The sequence below is a fragment of the Theropithecus gelada genome, chromosome 1 (assembly GCF_003255815.1).
Source record: "Theropithecus gelada isolate Dixy chromosome 1, Tgel_1.0, whole genome shotgun sequence".
NCBI lineage: Eukaryota > Metazoa > Chordata > Mammalia > Primates > Cercopithecidae > Theropithecus > Theropithecus gelada.
In genome coordinates, this window is record NC_037668.1 from 207545022 (window position 1) to 207570353 (window position 25332).

The following is a 25332-nucleotide window of genomic DNA, read 5'->3' on the forward strand; positions in this document are numbered from 1 at the left end:
TTTTAAGATGGGCTCTAAGGTCAGGAGAATTAAGACATCGGATGTCTGGAAGGGGAGACGTTTTGCCCCAGAAAGAGCTGCAGAGATGTTTGCAGGGCCTGACAGCCAGCTGTGGTCAGCCAGAGAGACACATGACAAGTAGCACTGAGGCATCCCTGCCTTGGGAGACCAGGGCCAGGGCTTCTGTGACATGCACACACTTGGAGTCCCATTGATCCCTCTGCCCCTCTGGTAGTAGTCCTGTCTTCAGCCCAGATGAGGACTCCCAGAGTTATCCCTGAAAGCTTCCTTCAGTTAGCAATTACTCTGCCTGCTGTGCCAAGACTAGACAATGCCTCCTAACAGGTCACCCCTCTGAGTCCAGCCCCTCCTCACTTCCTGCTGTTTATTAAGAACATTTATTTGTTCCAAAGCTCTATAAAAGGAGGCTTATAATCTTAAGAGTACCCCTAAATCACTAACTTTTAATCAAGATAAAATTCTCTGCCCAGAAAGCAGTGTAACATCACCACTCATTCTGCAATTCCAGATTTCTCCATTGTGTTGTCATTAAATCCATATTACTATGCTAATAAAATTAAACATTTTAGAAGGGACATAGAAGAAAAGGGAAATGTGTCATAAAATTATTAATAACGTCTTTGTCACCTTGGCTACACAATTTATGGGGATAATTTCCAGACTACAAAAACAGTAGTTGGCTGGGCATGTTGGCTCATGCCTGTAATCCCAGCATTTTGGGAGGCTGAGTCAGGAGGATCACTTGAGCCCAGGAGTTTCAGATCAGCCTGGACAACATGGGGAGACCCTGTCTCTACAAAAGAAAAACAAAATTAACCAGGCATGGTGGCATACGCCTGTGGTCCCAACTATTTGGGAGGCTGTGGAGGGAGGATCACTTAAGCCTGGGAGGTGGAAACTTCCATGAACTGAGTTCGTGTCACTGCATTCCAGCCTGGGCAATAGGGGAAGATCCTGTATTTAAAAAAAAAGGAGAGAGAGAGAGAAAAGAACAGTTGTTGCAAAAACTTATCTTAGATACCTACATAATAACATCAGGGATGATGACTGAGTTTGCTATGTTTCTGTAAAGGAACTAGTTATAGTTGCTATTTGTCAAATTCTACACAAGATGCGGTACACAGTCATGGAACTCATGCCAGCCCCTTCTCTTTCTCCCTCCCTCCATTCCTCTCCTTTTCCTATCTTCTCTTCCTTGCTTGATTCTTTTTTCTATCTTACTTTTTATTACAAAATATGACTTTACTAAGTGCTTGTAAGTTCCTCTAAGTAGGGAAGATACCTTTTTTCCACTTCATAATTGTGGCTACTCCCTGCCATTGACAAAGAGAAAACTTGGCACAGGCTATTCACAGTGGCTCACACCTGTAATCCCACCACTTTGGGAGGCTGAGGTGGGAGGACTGCTTGAGGCCAGGAGTTCAAGCATGCAGTGAGCCAAGATCGAGCCACTGCACACTAGCATGGGTGACAGAATAAGACCCCATCTCAAAAGAAAAAAACATAAAGAAGAAAATTTGACAATAAGGCATATTTGCATTTACCTATATATTAAAAACCAAACCTATAGAAGAGTATCCAGTGGGAAAAAGCCAATTTTCCTCCATGTTTACTGACTCTCCCAATATCGCTTACCAGAGATAACCATTATTAACTTTAAAAAATATATATCCTAACATATTATATGTGTATGTGTGTGTATATACCTATTACATATACATACATATATGTATATGTATATATAAAATATATGTATACATATACATACTTTTAATATGTGTATGTTAAATATGTATGTATTTATATGTACATATATGTATAATGTAAAGATAGAGATACATATTTGTGTGTTTATATGTGTATGTAAGGATACATTTATGTATGTGTGTGTACATAGAAGGGTAGATATATATTTTAAAGTTAATGATTATTATATAGCACGGACATTTTTATCTAAAGCTATATTATGGTTAGATATATGTATACGTGTATGTATATGTAAGGGTAGATATATATTTTAAATTTAATAATGATTTTTATATAGCATTGATGTTTTTATCTAAAGCTATATTTTGGACTTCTTTCCATTCTTCATAATTGCTGCATAGTGCCATTTTATGGATATACCATATTATAGGCTGCTACTCCTTTTTTAAAAAAAAATTCCTGTTAAGTCACTTACATTCATCATTGAAAACCTGGTAAACACAGGCAAGAATTATAGAGTAAAACGCATCCATGATGGTTTTACACTTTAGGACTACCTCATAAGGCTGCCCAATGGAAAACTGTCTCTAAGAAGACCCATTGTCCAGTCCTCGAGAGAGAGTTGTTGATAAGAACTTATCTCAGGGGCTCAGATGGGCCTCTAAAATACCGTTCCACCTCTGAAATCAGTACAAACTGTATGAGTGACAGATGTCAAAAGAAATAATTAAAAGGCATATCAGGGGATTGAGTATTCTTTTGGTTTAATCAGTAATAAATTCCCTCCACAGTACTTGAGGTGGTGGCTTGGGTTTTTCAAAGTAATACTGTGTGATATAACAAAAAATGTATCTGGTCTTTGTGCCTGGTTATCAACTTGAGCTTCAAAAACCCTTGAGCTTTCCTGATTGACAGGAGTGCTCTTCCTATGCTATTGAAGGAACTCCTCATGGGCCCCCTACATTGCTTCAGGATGGGGGCTGGTCTCCAGAAAGATCAGCCACGTTATTAGAAGATTGACTCTTTGGACCAGCTTGATTGATTTATTCATTCCTGTCTCAGTAATGAAACCCCAGTAAAAACTCTGGTCATTGGGGCCCTTTACCCCCATTTCATCTCCAGCACAGACCCCAAAACCCTGTGTATGTAAACTCTCTTATTTCTGGGGGGTTTAATATGGGTGCTTTATTAATTTTCTGCAATAACACAATCTCTGTGTGACTAACTACACAAAATTATGCTTCCTGTTAGTGTTAAAAAGTATAATGGGAACTAGCAGACCTAGATTCTAGTCTTTTGCTATTAACAACGTGTGTAATCTATATAACTTACGTAATTTGCCTATGCCTTAGTTTTGTCATTCATAATAAAGGGTGGGGTTGTACAGTGAAAACTGAGGAATAAAATGAAAGAGTGTGAAGAGTGCTTTGAAATATTAAAACATCTCCATCATCTTCAGTACTCAGATTAACCTAGTGTTGGCTCATTTTGATGGATCTCAGGACATGACAACTCTCTATTATTTGTATTTGTATTAATCTTTTTCTGAATGTACATCTAGCTAGTGTTAGTGAGTGATTAGTTTTTGCTAGGTAATTTGCTGTGGGATTTCTTTTGTAATTTTGTCTTACATTTCACAACTGATCTAAAAAATAGACACTCTTAATGTTCTCATTTTACAGAAGAGAAAAATGAAGTTTACCACAGAGAAAAGTCAATTTCTCAAGAATATGTAACCAAGGTGTGATGGAAACCAAGGTTGTCTGCCTCCAGAGCCCTTATACTTGGACACAGTCCTCTACACCTTTCAGCTGATGTTCCAACACACCAGATCTCTGCTCTTGTAAATGCTCAAAGAAGACAGAGAAAAACAAGCTGGTTGTCAATCATGCTTTCCTGATGTTCTTCATTTTCATATTTGTCCTAGCAATAATCTATTATTCATAATATGTTGTTGTTTTGCTTTGTTTAAAAACTTGGAAGCTTATTTTTAAGGAGCTTTTCCTTAAGAGGCATTATTAACCATTTTGGATACCAAATACCTTTTTCTCAAAGCATCAAAATTATACTTGATTGCACTCATTGTAATTCATTGCACAGATTTCATAATAGTTCATTATCTCCTACTATATCTGAATTCCTCTGCAGAGGCTAATCTCTGTTATTTTCATGGAATACCCTGTATTAAACAGAAAGTCTATCATTTACTTAGTAATTCCTATGCTACCAGCAAAATAAAATCTATAAATCCTATACCTATGTGATCTTAGAAATTACCCTTGATTTGTGAAGGAAATTATATGGGATGAAACTGTTCATCATAAACATTTTTTGGCTTCTATATGTCAATACACTTTCAAACGTAATAGGCCAATTTTGAGAGAGCATTACAGTTTCCAGATGCTGGCTGAGCATACAATATGCTGGGGAGAGGTGCTGTGGTACACTCAGTAGATCCACATTCACAGTATTTGCGTTGTAGCAGTGTCATTTGAAATAATATAATCCTTTTCTATTCTTCTGGGCCACCAATCTTCCCACCACAATTATCAGAAGCAGAAAAGAGAAGTAAAAAGTCATTAAGTTTAAGAAGATGAGGGATTTGCTAGGGCCCTGTATTAGTTAAGGTAATGAAAGCTTCTGTGCAAATAAATCTAAAAATCCAGAGGTTTACACAATAGAAGTTTAAGATGTAGCAGTCCAATGTGTGTTGAGTGGGTGGCTTTTCACACAGTGATTCAAGATCCAGGCTCATTCCGTTTTGTGACTCCACTCTCATGTAAGTCTGTAGAGTGTTCCATTTCCAACAGAACACAATAGTATTTTAAAGAATATTAAAATTTGTCTTAACGTCAATAGAACTTGAATAATCAGCAGATGGCTTACAGAGAAAAGAAGGAAAACAAGGGATGTTATTTATGTAATATGAATATTCAATGTCATCAGGCTCTGAAAGCCTGTTATGTTCACCTCCACAGCAGGGATGTATAAAGGTAGAGTGAATCTTCTTTGTAACTGTGATGGTTCATTTTATGTGTCAACTTGATGGAATTAAGGGATGCCCAGATAGCTAGTGAAACATTATTTCTGGGTGTGTCTGCAGGGATATTTCTGGAAGGGTGTTTCAAAATAAGCATTTGAAACAATAGATTGAATAAAGATCCTCCCCACTGCCCAGAGTCAGTAAGCGTAATGCATTGATTGCCCATACAAACTAAAAGGTGAAGAAAGGGTAAATTCTCTCTTTTCTTAGCTGGGCTATCCATCTTCTCCTGCACTCAGACTGAATGACCTCCTGGCTTTCCTTGTTCTCCAGCTTATAGACAGCATATTACGGGACTTTTCAGTCTCCACAATCATGTGAGCCAATTCTTATAGTCTCCTCTTATGTATCTAGACATATCCTATTGGTTTCTCTTTCTCTGACTAATAAGCAGACATTAGTTGGATGGTGATACGGTTTGGATGTGTCCCCACCCGAATCTCATTACGAATTGTAGCTCCCATAATTCCCACATGTTGGGGGAGGGATCCGGTGGGAGACAACTGAATCATGGGGAAGTTTCCTCCATACTGTTCTCATGGTAGTGAATAAGTCTCACAATATCTGATGTTGGGGTTTCCCCTTTCACTTGGCTCTCATTCTGTCTTCCCTGCCACCATGCCTCCTTTTCTTTATAACTTACTCAGTCTTGGGTATGTCTTTTATCAGCAATGTGAAAACGGATTAATACCGACGGCTACTGCCAACTGTGAGACTCTCCTTTTTCTCTGCATCCTTGCTGCCCAACTCCTTCTGACCCAGTCATTTGTGTGTGTGTGTGTGTGTGTGTGTGTGTGTTAACTCAGGCCTGCCATGTTTAGTAGGCTGCCTGCAGCATTGATCAGGATAGAGGTCATCAGCCTCACTCTAAAGCAAGTACTAGTTCCATGCCCATCTCTTCCTCCTTGGCAAGGACCCCCTTGCCCGGCCCTGCCAACACTGTGGTCACATTAAGTAGTTAGGGAGATATGGGTCATGTTCTAGAATTAAGTAGATCCATCACAGCTATGGACTGAATGCTTGTGTCCTTCAAAATTAATACATTGAAATTCTAACCCTCAAGGAGATGGAATTAGGAGATGGAACCTCTTATAGTTGACTCGGTCCCTGGGATCAGTGTCCCTAATAAAAGGGACCCTGGAGACTCCCTCATCCCTTCCACCATGTGATGACACAGTGAGAAGATAGTCATCTATGAACCAGGAAAAGCCATCACCAGACACTGAATCTGCTGTTACCTTGATCTTGGACTTCCCAGCCTCCAGAACTGTGAGAAATAAATTCCCCTTTTTTGTGAGCCACCCAGTCTATGGTGCTTTGTTATAGCACCCTGCCCAGATTAAGAGAATCACTAAAACAATTCTGAAGAATGCAGAGAAGATGTAGAAATCAGCCAATAAACCTTTAATGGCATTTATATTGCATATAACAAAATGCTGTAAATATTGTAGATTCACAAGATTTGTTAATGTGTATCGCGAGTCTGTTTAGCACTAGGTAGTTAAGTTTTCTACTTCCAGGACCACATTCCCACTTCTCAATGGTTATGTCAGGATGTGCATTTCACTTTTAATAGGTTCATCAGCCATGGATCTCAGAGCTCTGTGTCTCCTTAACAGAAGCTTGTGTATCCCTGCTGTGATACAGAGGGTTTATTTCCAAGTACTTCGGGCACCTCACTGTTGCCCACTCTCACCCCTACTCTCAAGAGACCACAGGTGACACTCAGTAATTATTTGTTGTCATCATTAATGATGATTTATTGCAACATTTAATAAGGTATTCCATGCCCAAGAAACAAAAATACTCTATAAATGCTCCTAATGGGAAATTAAGCAGTTCTGTGGAAAATGGCTGAATTAAGAGTCATTTTCCATGAAGTTAGTGCCATGGCATTGGACGATGTTTTGGGATGACCCTAGGAGAGTGAACAGCTTCCTGAGTTGAATATTTTGAGAGAAATCAAAAGACCCAGCTGCCTAATCACTTCAAGCTCTGATTAAGCAATTCTCCGTGCCTGAAATCTACCCTATTGAGTTCAGCTCTAACTGACCTAAACTATTAAAGTGTGAGTGTTCTGCATAGTTAATAATAATTGACAAATCTAACTAACCCCTTAGAGTCCAGCAGAAAGAAGGAACTAAGATCACAGGCATGACCATTTTGAAGACTAAAGGTCTGGTGAGGAAGAAAGTATTGGGCTTTCAGGAACTGATCCAGTTCATTTGGCTAATTGAGTTGGCATGTGTTTCTGGTAAATATGGGTATCCTCTAGCAATGAGAGGAAGGTAGGGTTTAAATAGCCCTTCCCTGATAATGTTGTTTTCAGACAGTAGATTACAATGAAAGCAAATATTTTATCAAATTATGCCAAGTGTACAAACACTTCCAGCAAGCAGTTGCAGAAACCTCAGACAACCTTTCTTGGAAGCTCAGCAAAGCTCTACTCTGTTTTCAGGCACTCCAAAGGCACCTGGAATAAATTGTTTGCTCCAAAGTCGAGGCACTAATACTCTGAAGGCAAGGTCAGCCAGCCACAGAATCAGATCAGGTGACAGATCAGTCCTCCACTTCTTGGAGGACTCTGACCAATGGGAGCACCAGGAAATTACACTTCAAGACTGCTTTGAACACACAAGGCTGCTGGGTCTGTCCCTTGTTTAGACCTTGGTCTTCATGTATAAGCAGGGGCTGGAGAATCCTTTTAGTCCACTGAATATTTTCAGCACCACCTATTTATCAATATAACAATTATTTCTAAAATCCCTTCGAATTATCAAATCCCTGGATATGATTTCTATAGCCATATTGGGAGGTCCTAAGTAAGCACTTGGAGTCATGATCAGTTGTGACCAGACCATGAACTTTATTGAGGCGGGTGCTTTAACCTGTTCTGACTCCTAGAATAGTGCCTCAACAACTTTATGCTGTTGGTACATATTTGACAGTTGAATGAATGAATGAGTACATGTCAATGGGTGGTTAAGAAACTTTGCCTCCTAACTAAGCACCTTTCATGTTCAGATTAAAACTAATTAGCACACATATCACATGTTTATTCTAAATAATTTTTAAAGTAAGTTACCACACTGACAATATAATAGGAGCACTGTTGGGAAATGGTCACAACATAATTGGGTAGGCAAATGATACTGGAGGTGAGAGAAAAAGCTCTGTGAATTTGCACGGGTATTATAATTTTATTTATATATTGAATGCTGATATCATTCACCAACTCTATATGGATACGTTATAATAGTTTAACAACTAAATGGATACACTTTAATAATACTTCGTTTAATAACTGTACACAGTTCCTTTAAGTACTTTTCAGATTCTAAGAATACCTCTGCCCACCCCAATTAATCACTTCAGCTCTCCATTATCCATGTGTGCTCACATTCAGCAGATGGCCGATAACTATCACTTTCACCATTGTTAGTTGCTAGAAAGTTTGATTCTGCACCTATTTTTAATACAAATGCACTTTATTCCTTATATCCTATACTTGGGCAAAAAACTCTTCAAAGTCACCTGGGGAAAATAAAGGGGGTGGGGTATGCTTATCATACATGTTTGCTTTTCTCCACCTTCTGCTGCTGGCAATTACTCTGGGTATTTATCAAAGAACATTTCTCTACCAAGTGCTCCATCTCTCCACTTGCAGCTGAAAAGCTAGTCTCACTACTCCAATGTTCCAGAGCCACTTATTTTATTATATTTTAACAGGACACATACAAACTGAGCAGCAACAAAGTCACATGAAAATGAACTGAAGCTTAACCAAAGTTTAGCTCAGGAGAAGGCCCCCAAAAGAATAGTAACATCCACTACAAGTAAAATGATGGGTTCCTTTATGCAAGGACTTAGCAATAACCACTAGGCTCTGGGTCTATGTGAGTCCCAGACTGTCTGGATCTTCTGTCCCAAACCCCATATCTCCCCGTCTCTTCAGCCAGAAGCCCCCCTCATTAGTAAATGTGTTAGAAATGTACTGACAATAATGAATATTAATAGGTGATCATTGCTTTCACTCATTTATAGGACAAATATTTTTTATCAGCTACAGTCATGAATGATGTAATGATTTTTGGGTAATGACAGATAGCATATACAATGATGGTCTCATTAGATTACAATACCATATTTTTGCTGTACATTTTTTTTTTTTTTTTTGGAGACAGAGTTTATTGCTCAGGTTGGAGTACAGCGGCATGATCATAGCTCACTACAGCCTTGATCTGCTGGGCTCAAGCTTCCTGAGCAACTGGGACTACAGGTGCACACCACTCCACCCAGCTAACTAAAAAAATGTTTTTGTAGGGACAAGGTCTTGCTATGTTGCCTTGTTGGCAAGGTTGGAGAGCAATTGGAACCCTTGTGCACTGCTGGGGAATTGGAACCCTTGTAAAATAGTGAAATGTAAATAGTGGGGAATGTAAATAGCTCTTGGGGAATGTAAAATATTGGAAAACAGTATGGAGGTTCCTCAAAAAACTAAACATAGAACTACCTCATGTTCCAGCAATCTGATGTCTGGATATATACCCCATAGAACTAAAAGCAGGATCTCAAAGAGATACTTGTACATCCATCCTCATAGCAGCATTATTCAGAATAGCCAATAGGGAGAAAAAAACCTAGATATCTTTGCCTAATACAAGGTCACAAAGATTTTCTCCTAAATTTTTTCTATAAGATTTATTGTCTTAGCTCTTGCATTTTGGTCTGTGATCAATTTCAAGTTGATTTTTGTATATTCAGGTAAGTGATGAGGCTCTATTTTGCATACAATTTTCTGGTTAGGTCTCAATTTTCTTGTCTACTAAAGAAGAATAACATTATCTACTTTACAAAATTATTGTGAAGATCAAAATAATTGTAGCTCATAGTTACTGAGTTTGAGTTATTAGAATATGCTGGGCAGTAAATATTTCACATATAGTGACTCATTTCATTCTCACAATAACCCTATCAGTTATTATCTTCATTTTACAGATTTAAAAATTGAGGCACTCAAAAGCTAAGCAAGGTTTCCTGGGTTGTACAAATGACAAGATTTAGAGGTGAAAATTAATTCCAGACAAACAGGCTTCAGAAACTATATTCTTAACCAAAATACTCTATCAAGAAAGCATGAGTATGATGCTAAAAACATTTCTAGGGACTTGATAATTGCATTAATTATCTATTGCTCTGTCACAAATTACCCAAAACCTTAGTGGCTTAAAACAACAAAAACATTTATTATCTCACAGTTTTTGTGGGTTGGATATCTGAGTGCAGCTTGGCTGGGTCCTCTGCTCCAGGTTTCTCACAAGGCTGTGGGCTGAAGCTGTGGTCTCATCTGAAAGCTTGCCTGGGGAAAGATGTGCTTCTAACTCACACATGTATTGTGAGAATGTGCTTCTAACTCACACATTATATTGTGAGTAGTTCTGTTGAGAGACCTGCATATCAAGGAATTGATGTCGCCAGCCAATAGCCAGCAGGTAGGCTTCAGTTCCTCACTGGCTATTGGCTGGCGACATCGATTCATTGATATGCAGGTCTCTCAGTGGAACTACTCCCAACATAGCAGCTTGGTTTACATAGAGTGAGGATCAAAGAGATACATGAGGCAAGCAGGGAGGTTACAATATGGAAGCCACAGTCTTTTTGTAACCTAATTAAGAAAGGACATCCCATATGCCTTTTGAATAGTCAGCACTTTTGTCATATTCTGTTTATTACAAGAGAGTCCCTAGGCTCCTGCCCACACTCAAGGAGAGGGTCTTGCTTAAAGGCATAAATGTCCAGAGCCAGGGGTCACTGGGAGTCCTTTTAAAGGCTCTCTATCATGATAACCATTGATCTCTTCCCCTACTTTCTTTCTTTTTTTTTTTTTTGGAGATGGAGTTTCGCTCTTGTTGTCCAGGCTAGACAGCAATGGCGCAATCTTGGCTCACTGCAACCTCTGCTTCCCAGGTTCAACCTATTCTCCTGACTCATACTCCTGAATAGCTGGGATTACAGGCGTATGCCACCATGCCCAAGTAATTTTGCATTTTTGGTAGAGGGGTTTCCCCATGTTGGTCAAGCTGGTCTCAAACTCCCGACCTCAGGTGATCCGCCCACCTCGGCCTCCCAAAGTTCTGGGATTACAGGCGTGAGTCACTGCACCCCACCTCTTCCCCTATTATTATCTCATAAATAGGGATTAGGTTTTTTTAGAATGATTCTGTTTCCTTTAAATATACTTTTGAGGACTAACAACTTGATTATCAATTTTTAGAGACAATTTTTTTCAATTTCCAAGTAACTAAATTTACAAATTTCTACCTCTAGTGCTTTTAAAAAAATATATGAAGTATGGAGCACTTGAGGATTTACATGCATAAAGATTTGAGCAAAGTTCTGTATAGATCTCAGGTAGAGTATATTTCTCACATCCCATCACTGAGACTCTGTCCCCTTTTGATGTCGAGGCTTTAAAATGGCATTTCCATCTTTTTACAGGTTAAATGAAAATAAAACTCTTTTACCAACTAAAAGAATAAAGAAAGAACACTCAGCTTCTTGGAGGGATGAAGAAGAAAGCATTTCAATTTGCCTTAATCATTGAGTCCTCTGAAGAGTCAAGATTCTTGATGGTAATTGATGATAATTCAGCTCCTAAACAATGTTAACAATCCCTCCCTCTTATTTATGATCCTCTTCCAAAGAGAATCTCATCTAACTTTAGAGATATGATAAGAGAAATCATCTAATCAACAGTATGAACAGCTTAAACTTTGGAGTTCTTTCTGTGGATCTCTCAATACTGGCTGGGATGCCTGCTGTGCTTCAGTGTATGTATTTATTTCCAAGTAAATAAGACTATTAAATGGAGATTTTGTGTCCCTAAGAGCCACTTTCAAGCAACCTTTCCCCAGAGATACCAATCACCATAGAATGTGGGTGGTCCCTTCCATTAGGGGATAGGAGTCACTACTCCAGGACTGCTTGGCTGCTGGCTGCACCTTTATTGGTGACTGTTTTTAGAGGCTCAATATCTTGCCAAAGAAAATTTGAACCACCTGAGTATCTACCTCAGTGCCTTTTGAATAGTTAGCACTGAATAAGTATTTGTTGGCCGAATGAATGGATGTCCTATGGGTTCATGCAATCGTAATCCTATTCAGGATGCTGTATCTAGGTTCCTTATCCTACCTTTCCAGACACTGTTTCAATGAGTTAAAGGAACCCCCTGCCAGGAAGGATCATTAACTACCTTATTTGATCTGATCTTTGTTCTGGAACCCCCTGCCAGGAAGGATCATTAACTACCTTATTTGATCTGATCTTTGTTCTGCAAGGCCCAGAGCTAAGGACAAAACCTACAGCTCCCTCTGCATAAGACTTGGATACCTTTAATTCTGTCTGCCCCGAAGTGCCTACAGTCACACGTCAGCCACACTGTGCTCAATCCAAGGACTCATCTGCACAACCACACTGCACCTCCTGAGGGCTCTTCTGACTCTCAGCACTGCTGTCACCAAACTGTCTAACACTTCCAGGGAAGCACTTGGGACATACTTATGAAAACTGTTCAAACATTTGGCACTTGGTTCAAAGACAGAAACCTGGCAAGCGCCAACCCCTATTCCTTCTGTTCATTCATTAGGCCCTAAACATCTGAGCTTTGGCATCATCTGGTTTGCCCACCACAATCTCCTTGAAGTTCTCTAGGACAGATGAACAAGGCAATAGCAAGTTATGGTTCAGTGTATGAGACAGCCTGTTCTGTTCATACAAATAAGAGCAACATTTTGCCACGTACACCCAGTACACCTGCACCCCACAGAATCTGGTTGTGCTTGCCTGAGGGATGACAGGGCTCTCCTGGACAGCTGGCTCTGGCCTCTGGTCATGAGACAGTGCTGGAATTCATGAGTGAATGCAGATCATCGGTGAATTCTTTCTGTGCCTGTCACTGTCTGTGCAACTCTGCACAACTAAGGTCTTCAAATTGCCCTATGCTCTGTGCATTTAGAATAACAGCTGTTTATCCATGATTTACCACATGCCAGATACATTTCTGAACACTTTGCACATTATTACCTGACTTAATCTTCAGGGCAACCCTATCTATGAATGAGCATTCTTTTTGACTCCCTTTTTCAGATGAGGCATAGAACTTAAGTAACTTGTCCAATGCCACCTTGAAAATGAGAAATGGAAATGAATTTGAATCTGTTCAGGCACCACAACTCATGTCATAATAAAATCTTGCCTCTCATATTTTGTATCTCAGTTATCTTAGAAAGCAAAAATATGGGCCGGGCGCAGTGGCTCACACCTGTAATCCCAGCACTTTCAGAGGTCGAGGCGGGCAGATCACCTGAGGTCAGGAGTTCGAGACTAGCCTGGCCCATATGGTGAAACCCCGTCTCTACTAAAAATATAAAAATTAGCTGGGCGCGGTAGTGGACGCCTGTAATCTCAGCTACTTGGGAGACTGAGGCAGGAGAATCACTTGAACCTGGGAGGTAGAGGTTGCAGTGAGCCAAGATCATGCCACTGAACTCCAGCCTGGGTGACAGAGTGAGAGACTGTCTCAAAAAAAGAAAAAAAAGAAAGATTAAAAAAAGAAAGCAAGAATATGCCTGTGCATATTTCTTTGTACATAATTTAGTACAATGACACAAGGATAGAAGCATGTGGCAGTTTTATTTTGATGAAAAGCAAGCTTTGTCTATCTTGTTAAAGGTGTTTGGATCTGATGCAATTCCAAATCAGGCTGTTCTCTTTATCCATATGCCCAACTCACCTGTGGAGACCTCCGAGGAATCTCAGCTCATTGTCTTTGATTCAGCAACCAGTTTTCCTGACTTTGGAGTATGAATCACATGACAGGCTAGGAGGTAAAAGCTGTATCATAGAGAAATAACTCCTTGTCAATTTCCAGTTTCTGCCATTACCTAAAAGGGACCTGGCTGAGTGACACTGTGTGGCCTAGAGTGGCTTTAGCTGAAGAGTGCACTTTACTGGCTTCTAGGCAATTTATTACCATTATACGGCAGCTATGCCCAGGGCAATGACACTAGATCACAGTTGCTGTTTTCTCTGCACAGGGGTGAGCAAGGAAAGCTTCCCCCTTCATCGTCTGAAGGTTCATTGAAAATGAACTAAAAAAAGGCAGATTAATAGGAGAAAAAGGCATACACATCTATTTTAACTTGTATAGCACGGGAGAATTGCAGCAGAATGATTATTCAATAATCCAATGGGGTCCAGGTGCTTATAAACCTTTCTTCATAGGAGAAGGGGCAGGACTAAATAACTTTTAGGGAGAATGAATGCACCCAATTTTCAGATGGTGATAACTAAATAATTCTCTTAGGGAACTGAATGGGACTGGAGAACAAACACAGTTCAGAGTTTGAGCTCTAGGTTTGGTGTTCAATTTTTAGTCTTTTTCTCTGTGATGAGTTTTAATCTTCTCTGGTTAATGAAATTTCAAGGAAGGGATCGCGGGCAATTGGATTTCTCTTTGGGAGTCCAGTTTCTGGGTAGATAAGGAAACTTCAGAGAATAGCCTCGTCCTCTGCTTTGGGAGAGACAAAGGTGTGAGAGATGGGGGTCGGGAGAAGGTTAGAGGCACTTTGAGGCTTTTTGTTTAGTTCCATATTTTGGGAAGTCATTTCCTGAGCCCCAACACTTTTTTATAAAACCAGATTAGTCACTCCAGCCTGCTTTCAGGGCTGCTGTGAAACAGGGATAAAAACAGTTATATTGGTCACCTGCAGGGAAATTATGCCAGGAGGCAAGATGCACATAATTAGCCATGGCAATTTCCAAAGATATGCTACAAATAATCTTTCTCAATTCCATATAGGTCCTTGAATCCTCAGATAGTCCAGTCAAAGCTGATCCTTTGTCCTTGCCAGTGACCGGCAGGTCTTTCCAGACACTCAGAGCAGCCAAGACAGCATTTTATAAATCGCCACTCTATATTTAGCATTCCAAATTGCCCATGGCTTCACTCTCCCTTTGTACTTGCATCACCTAAAAAAACTCCCCTTCACATGCAAGGTCAAAGAGACTGGGCAGACATTGATTTCTGTGGCCTGTGGAACCCAGAATAACTCTACTACTGAAAATGTTGCTCTAGGCTGGAAACGGAAAAGAATGGATGCTATTGAATTCAACTTTGGCAAAGTGCAGAGGCAGGAGAGAATTTTAGCAAGGTTAGTGCACAGAGGTCCTGGCTTCCTGTGTCCAGAGAATTCCAAGTTCATGTCAGGCCAAGATGATGCCTTGGGATCAGAGGTTTGGCACAATGCCCTGAAGCTCCCACTCCAACTTTTCTATCTCCTTTTTTTCCCTTTTATATATTTTCCCCTCTTTTGTTCTTCCTTTTCCTTCCTTCCTTCCTTTTTTCTCCCTTCTTTTCTTTCTTTCTTCCTCCCTAGTTTTATTCTACTCAGTTCTCAATTAATAAGCTTTTACTGTTTTTGAGCAAATGGGCTCTCTGCCTGATGTAGACAGAAACCAAGAACCACAGCACCAGCTTTTGAGAAAAGGAAGGTTTTATTGCAAAATCATCAAGCAAGAAGACAGGAAGTAGGTTCAAATCTGGCTCCCTGATTTGGGATCTGGGACAAATTTTAAGGGATTCGAGGGCTAGGGATAGAATTTAGGAATGTTGACTTGATAGGATCTGACTGGAAGTGTGTTGAGACAGATTTTAGCACAAGATCTTCCAGGCCAGTGAAGCTTTTGCTTCTGAAAGAGTTCTAGTATTCAGGTTCTGGTCATATCCTAGTGTTGGTTCTGAGAAAATTGGCTGGTTACAGACATTATTAGAGGTCAAAGCTTTTTCTCTTGAGCATCCCTGGGCTACATGACTTGCAGTTATTTCACTCTGTTATACCTACAAGGTAACTTGACATGTTGTTATCATCAGAGTAGGCCCAGTTTGGACTGGTCCCACAGTTACGTTATTAAATTTTGAGCAGTGTGCAAGGCATCAGGATTATTAAGATTATTAATAAAAATCACTGACTTAAAAGAGTTCACCTATTAGAGGACTGGACAAACAAACGGGCCATCATAATACAGTGTCATACTAGGATGACAAAGAAGGAGAAAAGACATTCAGCTAGCCTGAGAGGTGCCAGGGAAGGCTGCCCAGTTAGGATAACATGGAGCTGTGTTACTCTTCATCCCACCAGATAACAGCTGGCCCCCCGAAGGGCATGCCCCTTATTCCTCCTCTTTTAAGCTTGCAGGGCAAGTAAGAAAACCATGTCAGCTGCACTTCAGCCTGCTGAGCTCTGCACCCAGCTCCTATCTCAGTCACCACCTTAGCCTCCTTTCACCTTTGGCATTCTCACTCCTCTGGCCTGTGGTTATAGGGTTCACGAGGTCTTCTTTTGTAAATGCACCAATCAGCACTCTGTGTCTAGCTAAAGGTTTATAATGTACCAGTCAGCACTCTGTCAAAACGAACCAATCAGCACTCTGTAAAATGGACCAATTAGCACTCTGTAAAATGGACCAATCAGCTCTCTCCAAAATGGACCAATGAGCAGGATGTGGGTGGGGCCAAATAAGGGAATAAAAGCAGGCCACCTGAGCCAGCAGGGGGAACAGGTTCCCTTCTGGGCTGTGGAAGCTTTGTTCTTTCCCTGTTGGAAATAAATCTTGCTGGTGCTCACTTTTTGGGTCTGCGCCACCTTTATGAGGTGTAAGACTCACTGCAAAGGTCTGCAGCTTCACTCCTGAAGCCAGCGCGAGCACGAACCCACCAGGAGGGATGAACAATTCCGGACATGCCAGCTTTATGAACTGTAACACTCACCACGAAGGTCTGCAGCTTCACTCCTGAAGTCAGAGAGACCATGAACCCACTATTAGGAAGAAACTCCAGACATGTCTGAACATCAGAAGGAACAAACTCTGGACACACCATCTTTAAGAACTGTAAGACTCACCACGGCTTCATCCTTGAAGTCAGTGAGACCAAGAACCCACCAATTCTAGACACAGTAGTTGGATTACATGAACCTGCCACTATACCCAGCTAACGTTTTGTATTTTTAGTAGAGACAGGGTTTCACTATGTTGGCCAGGCTGGTCTCGAACTCCTGACCTCAGGTGATCCACCTGCTTCAGCCTCCCAAAGTGCTGGGATTACAGGTGTGAGCCACCATGCCCTGCTCTAAAATTATTTACATTCTCAAGGAATAAGAGTGTTGGGAGTGAATGGTGTGTCTGGTGGTTGCAATAAGTCAGATAACTGCAGTAGGCGGGGAGTGGTGGCTCACACCTAGCACTTTCAGATGCTGAGGCGGGTGGGTCACTTGAGGCCAGTATTGTAGGAAAAAAAGCCAGGTTCTTATCACACTGCCAGAAAAAGTTAGGCACACAGACACTTTGAAGGGTGAGGGGGAATGGAATTTATTGTGTGAAAAGGAAGATAACCTCTCAGAAAAGTAAAAGAAGTTCCTGTTAACAGGCCCCCATTTCACAGTTTGAATCCCAGGTTCCTCCCAGGAACAGAAGGGGCCGGGCTCCCCGCATGAAAACAGCGCAAATTTCCTGAGACTCCACCCCATCCTTCCATTGCGCAGGCCGGTGGGAGGTTCTCTGGGGATGTTCGCTCTTATCTTTCTCCTGCATCTATCATTCCTCCCTCTAAAGAAGTATGTCTACCTGCCATTAGAGTAAGCATAAGGATGAAGACCAATCTAAACTCCTTCCTGCTGACAGGGGGCGCTGTTTTGAGGAAATGGCCGTCAGAGCTCCCTCAGAGGCATGTCTAAGGGTCCCTGGCAGAAGGGGCCAGCATCTGAGGCTTCAGTTGCATGACCATTGGAGTGGGATGGCCTGAAGGCGAGAAGAGACAAACCAGGTTATTAGAAAACATGTATCAAAACGAAACAAGGTGTGGCCTGGGGATGGGTAAAGACAGCTCAAAAATCCCAAGGCCTTTTACCAGTCTTCACAGGGAAAGGGAGGCCAGAAGCCCATGTGGGAGCATGTCAAGTTTCTGGGTTCTCTTCCCCTGAGCCCAATCCTAAGGCAACCAGTTTAAGGTTTGGGAAATTAACAATTTCCAGTTTGGAGGATGCATCTGAGGGGAGTGTCCTGTAGTATGCAGACACAATTACCTATCAGAAAAGAGGGGACAGAAGAGGAGGAAGGAAAAAAAAAATTCGTTTTCAAAGGAGTCCCAGGGGTTTAGGATGCATTTGAAAGTGGTACAGACTGAAGATGAATGGCTACTCATCTAGAAAGAGCAGAGCAGGTGACCCTGGTTTCTTTCTCTTTCTAGCAAATACCTGGGGTATGTGAGGGAGGGAAAGTGAGACCTTCCTCTTTCTTTGTTCTGACCTTGTATCCCTGAGTCCTGGGGACAGCAACAGGATGCCACACATAAGTGTTAAAGCAGTTTTCACGCATGTTAACAGTGGGTCCTAGTAGGTGGGAATATCTGCTCTTTCCCACGTATGCCCTATATCCTCTGCGGTCAATAGCCTTGAATTCCCTAGTCTTCATGTATGCCATGGATACGAGTGTGACCGTTATCCACAAAATGGGAAGCTTGGCTTAATTGGTAGGAATCAACCACATTCACCTGTGCTGTGCATTTTAATTTCTGTTATTATCTGCCTCTGGATGCTTCAGATCCAGTTTCCTTTCCTAGAGCTTTGGCTCAAAGCTTGGCATTGAGTTTGGGACAAAAATTTGTCTCAGGGGGTTTGCGTGGATGCCTTATCATAAGCCAAATGCTAAGGTTAAGCTGGGGAATTGATTCCTCCTCCAACAAGGAGAAAAAAAGGATGTCTTGTGACATGCCCAGATAACTGGTGGCTATAGTTATGCTTTCTAAGATTTGGGTACATAGTACTTGTCTTTGGTTAATGCCCCTGGTCTTACTACCCCCCCCCCAAAAAAAAAAAAAAAAAAAAAACCTCTAGGGATGGGCATCCTATTTATTCCCATCACCTGGCAGGATTTGCAAGATAATTGTTTAGAACTAGAATATTGATCCATATTTCAATGTTACCCATTCCTTTTGTTCTTTCTGAGCTGCAGCCAGAGATTGCTGGTTGGTTTACAGAAACAAGTAGGGTTAGTCTAAAATGCAGGCAAAAACTTAAAAACTAATGAGTTTAGAATTTAATGACAAATATATGATAAGGTTTGAAACGTAATTTCTATCTCTCAGGTCCTCATTTTTGTTTAAAAAAATCGTGATAGGACTGAGTTGTTTGCAGAATAAATTTTAGTCTTATACTTGGCCTGATTATTTGCATAAAGTGCAGCAAGAATGACTATTTCTACATAGGCCTTATAGATTGGCTTTGATGGAACTCTGTTCCACAAGGATTCTCAGATAAGACCTTTAAAGCTGAGCCCAGCCATGGGTTTATATGACTTTTGAAGCCAAGGCCAGCCACAGGTTTGTATCCTCAAATACCTGTGAGTTGGATGATCCTCTCCTCTAAAGTCCCAAAATAAACTTGGAGCTTCTGGGCCTGTCAGAAAGTGACATGCTTTACTGACCACAGGCCAGGAACCCTGTGCAGGGACTGTGTAGACAAGGGTATGAGGCCAGTTTCCCCAAGGGCCCTTTATTGGCTCTGGAAGTTGAGCTTGACTCCTTAAAGGGAAGCATACTCTTCCAGTCATAGCCTTGATAGAACAACCAGTTTCTCTAAATGCATTGTCTTGCAAAAGAAAATGGATTCTTAATTGCACTGATGCAAACAACTATATTGCCATAAATTAAGAATACTCACAATAGTTTCCAAATTCTAGAGGAACCAGGCAAAGAGAAACAAACTCCAAATTTTGTCCACAGGAGTATAGTTCACTCAATTATTAAAGGCCATAAATAGTTCAAAATAAGTTTCCTTGACTCTGAAAAACAAAACAAGGATCAGCAATATTCCAAGCAAAAGTTAAAAAGATTGGTTCAGCATTCTGAGTTCAGTCTATCATTTAGTTAACTCTTGTTTTGCTTGATACTCATCAAGATTTTAGCTCTTCATGAGTCCTGTACATTTTTCTTTTATTCCATTGTCACAATCTCCTAAGTTATCAGAAACCTGTATTTGAGAGCACCTGTCAGAGACCTATAGCTTACTATAAACCATCTTTTGAAAAGCATAAAACAAGACAATGATTTTCTGTGAATAACAAAATGTCCAGGGTAGTTACAATTGGAAACATAATTGAAAAGGCAGTTTGGTTATCTCTGTAGTTTACAATAAATTAACATAACCTTAATCATGATTAATAGCACATATTTTAGACATTAGAATTTTAGAAATCCCATACAATCTTGGAGCATACATTAGTATTATTCACCAAAATCTAACCTGAAGATAATTGAACACCATTTTGGCAATCCCGTGTACCTAAACATGTAAAATAATCCTGTTTACCTCTCTTTTGGATACTCCAGGAGCCCTCTGAAGCATCCAAAGCCAGGGGTGAGGAAAGGTAGTTTTGAAACTGAGGTTTGATTTTGGGAAGCCTGTTAAGTGTTAGAGATTTAAAATACTTGATGTAATGAATTAGAATTCCAGATTATCATAAATTATTTATTTTGCCAAAATGATGACTCAGAAATTTATAAAAAGCAAGAACTTTTTATAATCCTTTAAAAATTTTGCTAGTGCAGATTAGTGCGTTTATTTCATTGTTCAATTTACAGAAAAGCCATATAATACCTTTTTGAATTTCATCAATATGTTCACACACAGAATTTTTACAAGATTAATTTTGTCAGTCTTTCCACCACTTGTTCAGACTTTTAACTTTTTTATATCTAATTCAAAACAATCCTTTAACCCTAGGCAAGGATTTACATTTCCATGCCTTCTTATAATCTTTCACTAAAAACACATTTTAGTGTTCCTGCACACCTAGCATGTAAATTTATTTCCAGTAGTTTCAATTACATGTTATAATGGTAACTCCTAGCAATTTTTAACTTTAATGTAAAACTTGGCAAGTTGTTTTGATTATGTGCTAGGTGCAGCCAAGGTTTGACTCCTTCCAGCGTAATTAATTGTGTGATTAGTTCTGTATGTCCTCAGGCCTTACCAAATGTGGAGAAGGCAAGTCAAACAGTTCTCAAAATCCAAAAGCAGTTTATAACCTTAAAACATTTAGCAAACCTGGCACCTGACCTGCATAATTTAGCCAATCTATTTATATTTTGACAACATCTGCTTTTTGCCAGTAATCTTTAATACTGTTTTTATTTCTCAAAGATTAAAGTCACATGAACTGAAAAGTACCACAGCTTTTATCTTCCCTTTAAAGAAATTTGATCCAAGCACTTATCTTCCTTTAGGTCAATTAATTAGAGGTCTTTTTATAGGTATCACACACAACACATATATAGCTATAGAGACAGGCAGAAGAAAACCCAGTCACCATAAGATCTTTCATTGGCCAATCTCCTAATTGGATTATTGGCCTCCAGGTGGAGCCCTTTAAGAAACAGGGCTAGGAAAACATGCAGCTTCTAAGGCCTAATAAACAGGCATAAATGGGGCCAAAAAAAAAAACAACAGATTTTGAGAGGTATCTGTCCACTTTTAATTCCTGGGCTTCCATAAGGAAAACAGAGGTCTCTCTTCTCTCATGTATGCATTGAGAGTGGCAAGGCAAAACAGAGAAAAATAATTCAGTCGACTGAGAAAAAAAACCTCTTTCCAGCAAAACAAGATCCAAGACAAGAAAAACATAAAGGGCTTTTAAATATACTTATGACTTATATTCACTTACAATTAACTTGGGCTCTCTTTAAGAAAATCTTTTTAACTCTCTTATAACCTTACTTTAACCACTCCAGGGGGCCAATATTTCTGGCTTTCAATCTGTATTAAAGGCTCAGAGAAAGGAAAATCCAAGGCTGTTTGTGGAGGGGAAGAGAACAGATAGCAAAGGTTGCGTAGATACCAAACCAGAAAGGACTCATTCCCTACACCAGGATTGAACCCCAGGCCACCATTGTAAAATGGCAGAGGCTAAAACAAAAGCATTGTCACATGGTTACAGGCCACACTCCCAAAGATGTGAAACAAGATGGAGGCCGGCCACAGAGTTTGCTGCGGACTATACAGAAAGACATGCAAAGCACACTAGATTGGCTACAACTCAAGACCAATCTCACAAATCCTTTTTCATAATTAAAACTTTACAGAGAATATGAACAATGATCTCTATTATTTTTGGCACAGCAAAATGTCTTTCAAAAGGGAAAAAAACCTCACTAAAAAGTCAACTGCTGACAGGGTAGGGAAAAGAAAAAAGATGCCTGGGGAAGAACATTTTATTCTTATGCAAATGGGTTCTTCCACCAGGAAGAGTAACTTAATTGCTGTCCGATGGAGTGGGACCCCTTGGCTGGTGGAGGGGAAGGCTCTGTGGCTGTGTGGCAGGGAGCTGGCCAGCCTGCCATTGGGCACCCTCGGGCCATGCATTCCAGCCCTGGCCAGGAGGGGAGCAGGACAACCACACTGATCCATCTCATGTGCACCTGCAGCTGTTGGGGTGGGGTGGTGTACAATTTCTTCTGTCCTCAGAAGAGGTATGAGGACAAAAAGGCTTAGAAGCAAAAGAAAAAAAGATTTTTTGGTTTGCATGATACTCACCCTCCCTCACGCCCTTTGTCTAGATGCCAAAAATATTGTAGAAAAAAAAAAAACCTGCGTTCTTGTCACACGACCAGGAAAAGTTAGACACGCAGAGACTTTTAAGGGTAAGGAGAATGGAATTTATTTGGTGAAAAGGAAGATAAACTCTCAGCAAAGTGAGAGGGGTTCCTGTTAACAGGCCTCCATCTCACAAATTGAGGAGGAACCATGTTCCTGCCCCTGCAAATGGCAGGAGCTTCCCAAGGCTCCACCCCATCCACCCAGTGGGCAGGCCAGTGGAAGATTCTCCAGGCCCCCTTATCTTCCTCCTGTATCTATCACCAGGAGTTTGAGACCAGCCTGGCCAACATGGTGAAATCACATCATCACTAAAAATACAAAAATTAGTAGGGCATGGTGGCACATGACTGTAATCCCAGCTACTCAGGGTGCTAAGGCATGAGAATTGCTTGAACCTGGGAGGTGGAGGTTGCAGTGAGCCAGTGAACTGAGATCATGCCTCTGCATTCCAGCCTGGGCGACAGAGTGAGACTCTGTCTCAAAAACAAAAACAAAAACAAACAAACAAAACCCAACAAGACACTGCTGTACAAGTGAATTGAGATATCTAGTACAAAATAAGCTTTGGGCCAGGAGCAGTGGCTCACACCTGTAATCCCAGCACTTTGGGAAGTTGAGGCGGGTGGATCACCAGAAGCCAGAAATTCGAGACCAGCCTAGCCAACAGAGTGAAAACCCATCTCTAGCAAAAAATACAAAAATTAGCTGGGTATGGTGTCATGCACCTCTAATCCCAGTTACTCAGGAGGCTGAGGTGGGAGACTCGCTTGAGCTGGGGAGGTGGAGGTTGCAGTGAGCCAAGGTTTTGCCAGTGTACTCAGCCTGGGTGAGAAAGTGAGACCCTGTCAAGAAAGAAAAGAAAAGAAGAAAGAGGGAAGGAAGGAAGGAAGGGAGGGAGGGAGGAAAAAAAGAAAGAAAGAGAGAAAGAAAGGAAGGAAGGAGGAAAGAAAAAGAAAAGAAAAAAAGAAAAGAAGGAGGGAGGGAGGGAGAGATGGAAGGAAAGAAGGAAGGAAGGGAGGGAGGGAAAGAAAGAAAAGAAAAGAGAAAGTAAGCTTTGTTTATCCTAAGAAAGGCTTTTAATGAGAGGGTTTGCCGGTAAAAAGCTATCCTAAAAATTAAATCTTTTAGTTTATTTGTACACAGTCATAGGTTAGATCTGATGTTGGTAAAACTGATCTGGGGCTGAAGTCTCCTGTATCTTATGATTATCTTATGATTCTATGAGAGAATTTTGTGTGAATGCTGATACATGTAGATGTCGACAAAAAGAGCCAAACTCTGTAAAACATTTGAAGAGATTTATTCTGAGCCAAATATTAGTGGCCATGGCCCAAGGCACAGTCTCAAGAGGTCCTGGGACATGTGCCCAGGGTGGTTGGGTTACAGCTTGGTTTTATACCTTTTAGAAAGACATAAAACGTCAATCATTAATACATGGTTTGGTCCAGAATGGCAGAACAATTTGAAGTGGAGACTTACAGGTCATAGGTAGATTCAAAGATTTTCTGATCCGCAACCAGGCATTGTGGTTCATGCCTGTAATCCCAATACTTTGGGAGGCCAAGGTGGGCAGATCCCTTGAGACCAGGAGTTTGAGACCAGCTTGGCCAACCTGATGAAACCTGATCTTTACTAAAAATACAAAAAATTAGCTCAGCATGGCACTTGCCTGTAATTCCAGCTACTCTGGAGGCTAAGGTATGAAAAATCACTTGAAACCCAGGAGGCAGAGGTTACAGTGGGCCAAGTTGGCACCATTGCACTCCAGCCTGGGCAACAGAGCAAGACTGTCTCAAAAAAATAATCAAACACACACACACACACACACACACACACAAAATTTCTGATTGTCAATTTGTTGAAAGAATTAAGTTATGATCTAAAAGCCTGGAATCAACAGAAAGAAGTGTCTGTGTTAAGAGAAGGGGTTGTGGAAACCAAGGTACTTATTATGTAGATCAAGTCTCGGAAGTGGCCACTCTTAGAGATAATAAGTGGCAGATGGTTTCCTATTCACACCTGTAAAAAGTGCTAGACTCTTAGTTAATCTCTTCAGGATTGGGAGGGTCTGGAAGGGAAAATATTTCATTGTGTTAAGAGATTCTTTACAGGATGCAAATCTCCCTCCAACAAAAGACCACTCCACAGAATCATTTCAAAATATGGCAAAGAAACATATTTTGTGTTAAAATATTTTGATTTCCTTCTTTTTTCCCATGTGATGTTATGCCAGAGTCAGGTTGAAAAGTAAATATTATATAGGGTTAAATGAAACCCATCTGGCAAGATTTTATGGTGTGTAGAGCATGACTCCCAGGCCACTTAGATAGAAAGTTGGGCAAAAGAGAAAAAAAGGACAGAGTTTAGTTCTCATAGAGATGAGACATTTTTTCGGAAAATGAACTTTTCTTAGCTCCAAAGTTCCCACTTAATTCTGCCTAGGAAGATTTGGTTTCTTTGGTTTAGAAGTACATCCCGTTTGGGGGTAATTACTCACTCAATCCAAGCTTTAAACTTAAAGTTCAGATTCTCTATCAGTTCTGTTGTGTCTTGCCTGTCTCCTAGGATGGCATCTGTGTACAGCAGGGTTCACATCCTGCTGCTGTCCTCTGGGTCCTACCAGCTTTGATCTGCATAAACCCTAGATCTTTGTAAGGTGGTCTCTAGTCCTTCTGCACCTGCTACAGATCTCCTTGGTCCCACCTAGTCTTCCAGAGGGGACAATGCACCTATTGCTGATATCGGTTTTTTTCTGTCAGGTGTGGGACCACAAAGTCTGCACACTCTGCAACATTCTCTTGCCAGCCCCAGGCCTCTTCCAATCCACCAATCCCCTCTACATTCCTTTGACCC